Genomic DNA, 4,019 nt, shown 5'->3' with positions numbered 1-4,019 from the left:
GTGCTTAGCTGGTCTAAAGTGAGAATATAAAAGGATTCAAGGGCAGTGGTATATAGCTTGGGATGCTGGTCAGGGACGTGGGAGGAAAAGGGGTGGAATATCAGGCACGAGGAAGTCTGGGGTAGAGACATGTGATGGACAGATGGAAGTGGGCACGACTTGTGAGGTTTATTGTATTACATGGAAATTCCCACCAGAAAGTATTCACCACAGAACAACCAAGTAGACCAAATTACTTGACCATTTGCAATATCCAGCCTTTGTTATCACCCACCTCAGAACTAGCATGAAGGGGATGTGATCAGAGTGGTCCCAGCGGTGGAGAAGGAGGACATACATGGGCCCAACAGCGTGAACTTACAAACTGACTACTGGCTACTGCTGCTTCTGAATGCCCGACTTGCCACCAGAGACCAGTGCCAAGTCCCCTGATATGTCTGTCTTCCTCAAGCGGACTCAAATGCTACTTGGCAAGCTGATGACATTGGGCCCATGTTTTCTTAAAAGAGCTAGAGATTTTTTCTCACAGGAATTGATGTTTTTTCCTGGTTATGCTGGCATTTGCTGTCTGCAGGGCCTCATTTACTATCGTTGTCCAGGGGCTATGGAATGCCTGATCCATAGGCTTGGAATCCCGTGCAAGATGGCATCTAATCAGGGAACGTGCTTCATCAGGAAGGAGTTGTGGGGCAGGTCCTGATGACCAGGAGTATTTACAGCTTATCTCACACACAGTGGCTTGCAGAGGCAGCCCTCCTGACAGCAATGGAATGACCTGACGAAGGCATAGTTGAAGCTCCAACCGTGGACACAAGTCTGCCAGGATGGAACACCATCCTACAGGATGCACCATACGCATGGTATTCTTGTCCCATTGCTGGGTAATAAACTGTCACTAACTTAATGGCATAACAACACAGTTATCGCCTCATTGTCTCTGTGGGCAAAGAGCCTGGGTCTTCTGATCAGGGCCTCCACAACTATAATTGGTTTTGGTCTGGGCTGGGATCTCATTGAAGGTTTGGAGTCCTCTTCTTCTTCTTAAAACAAATTTATATTTTTTGAAAGGCAATGTGTGTGTGTGTGTGTGTGTGTGAGAGAGAGAGAGAGAGAGAGAGAGAGAGAGAGAGAGACAGAGAGACAAAGAGACAGATTGAGATCTTTGATCTGCTGGCTCACTCTCAAAATGGCTGCAATGGCCAAGGCTGGGCCAGGCCAAAGCCAGGAGCCAGGAGTTTCATATTGGTCTGCCACGTGAGTTCAGGGGCCCAAGGACTTGGGTCATCTTCTACTGCTTTCCCAGACACGTTAGCAGGGAGCTGGATTGGAAGTGGAGCAGCCGGGACTTGAACTGGTGCTCTTGTGGGATGCCGGCATCTCAGGCGCAGGCTTAACCCACTGTGTGACAACTGGAGTCCTCTTCTAAGTTAACTTGGTTTTTGGCAGAATTAATATTTTTGCAGCTGTATAACCCATGATGGCTGCATTCTTCAAGGACAGAAAGAGAATTGTTATCTCCAAGGAGGGCCCAGTCCTCTTTTTTTTTTATTGATTTACTGTTTTTTAAATTGTGAGGTTTATTTTTAAAGATTTATTTATTTGTTTGAAAGAGAGTTACAGAGAGAGAGAGAGAGAAGGAGAGAGAGAGAAAGAGAACGAGAGCGAGCAAGAGAGAGAGAGCTTGTGAGCTTCCATCCTCTGGTTCACTCCCCAAATGGCCTCAATGGCCAGAGCTAGGCCAGGCCAAAGTCAGGAGCCAGGAGTTCATTCCAGGTCTCCAGGGCTAACAGATGAGGCTGGGAAGCAACGAGTAGACGAGCTACCCCAGGTGCCGTCCCTTGTAATGACTCTTCTTTCTGAATCTGTATCTCTGGGCAGAGTGTGTTCTGCAAAGGATCACGCTGCTGTGAGGGGACGCAGCAAAGGTGCCATCAAAGCTGCAGTGTGTCTCCTGCCAGGTCCTCGCACGTCCTGTGGCCAGGGAGTCAGCATCGGCACGGGCAGTCGCCTTTCATCAGCAGGCGGAGGTCAGACGGCTGTTACGCAATGCGGTGGACAGGAATGTGTGAACTCAGGTGATTGATTTCTATGTGGGGATTTCTTGTTGTTCCTTTGCCTGGCTGTGACTGTGAGTGGGCCAGTGCGGCAACCCTGATGTGATAGGAGTATGATTACCAGGGACTCAGACCTCTCAGGAATGAGGGACTGTGTCATGCCACTGGGAACACTAAAAGTGAGGGGAATTTAGAACAGGTGGTAGGGGAAAGAGAGGCTAAGAACCACTTGTGACTCCAAGACCAGCAGTAGTGACAGGGAGTGGTTGGTCCTACAAACCTTCCTCTTCTAAGTTTCCCTTCACCCATGGAAACCACAGAGGAGTCGTTCCCTGAACGTACGTGGAGACGCAGATCTGCGCAGCACGAAACATGACCTGTGGCCGCAATGGAGGTGTCCCACTCTGATCTCCCTTCAACAGACAAGCTGCCAAGTGGGTGGAGTTAGCTGACAGCCTTTAGGATCCGCCTCAGCTTTCAAGATGAGGCCACCTATTTCGCACACAGCCCCTGACCAAGGCCTGAGCGCGGCAGAGGTACGAGGGTTCCCTGTTTCTGGTCAGCACGTATTCCGCAGCGCAGCTCCTTCTTTGGCAGCCCCCGGCTTTCTCAGAGCTGTACTGGGTTCTGAGGTTTTTCCTCCACAAGCATCTTTCCTGGTTCCGCTCTCGTTTGTCAGGGTTCAGTCCTGCATCCTGAGCTAAAGGCTCTCTTCCTGCTCCTGCTTCCTCTCCCTTTTATGGGTCACAGGAGTTACCCCCAATAAATCTCTTGTACTCAGACTCTGTCCTCCTCTAGAACCCAGAGTGGGGTGTCAGCCTTGCAATTCAGGAGTAACTATGGAAAACTGGAGGGTGGGAAAAATCTGTTCAGGGTCTTAGAAGAAAACATAATCACCCTAGATAGTTCAAGTAGAAGGCTTGGAAAATAGGACCACTGGGATTGGTGTTGTGGGGTGATGGGTTAAGTCGCCGCCTGTGGTGCTGGTATCCCACGTGGGTGCTGGTTCAAGTCCCAGCTGTTCCACTTTCAATCCAGTTCCCTGCTGGTATACCTGGGAAGGCAGTGGAAGATGGCCCAAGTCCTTGGGTCCCTGCACCCATATGGATGGAACCAGGAGCTGGATGAGGCTCCTGACTCCTGGCTTTGGCCTGGCCTAGCCCCAGCCATTGCGGTTCTTTGGGGAATGAACAAGTGTATGGAGAACCTCTCTCTCTCTCTCTCTAACTCTGCCTTTTGAATAAATAAAGTAAATCTTTAAAAAAATACTTACAGAGGTATGGTCAGGGTCAAAAGAACAAACAAAAGATTATGAGACACCCAGAGACTTGAACAGCAGGAAACCTCTATCTTCCTGCTATAGTTTGAATAGGATTTGGTCCCTGAACTCAAATAGAACTTTAAATCTCAAACTTACAAATCAATGGTATAAGAGAGGGGAAACTTAATCCAATTATGGTGCTTAGAGTTGGGGCATTTGAGAAGTGTTTAGATTAGAGTGGGTTGTTGGGGTGAAGCCTTCATGATTGAATCCTGGTAGCTTGAAAAGAGACCAGAGACATATAGACGGATATGCACAGTGCCTATCTCTTGCCATCTGATGCCCTGTTCTGCCTTGGAACTTTGCTGTCAAGAATACCATCACCAGAGTCCAAGGGGAACTGCCTGAGCTTAGACTGTGAACCTCCAGATTGTGAGCTAAGTAACACATTTTCTCTTTATTAAGTTAACTGCCTTGGGTGTTTTGTTATAGTTGTGAAAATCTGACTGATACATACCCCAAATGCTGAAGACTCTGCAAATGTTACCAGAGGCCAGAGGGAGCTGGGGTCATGGAGGAGGGGTTTGTTCTAACTGGTGGTTGGGAAGGCTGTACTGTTGCAGCTTTATTTTTGAGGTGCTAGTTGGGGTATGCATGTGTGTATTTATATGTTTATATTTGTAGAATTGTTTTCCTGTGGATGT

The sequence above is a fragment of the Oryctolagus cuniculus genome, chromosome X (genome assembly GCF_964237555.1).
Source record: "Oryctolagus cuniculus chromosome X, mOryCun1.1, whole genome shotgun sequence".
Classification (NCBI taxonomy): Eukaryota; Metazoa; Chordata; class Mammalia; order Lagomorpha; family Leporidae; genus Oryctolagus; species Oryctolagus cuniculus.
The sequence above is the reverse complement of the archived record's forward strand: the minus strand, read 5'-3'. Positions refer to the sequence as shown.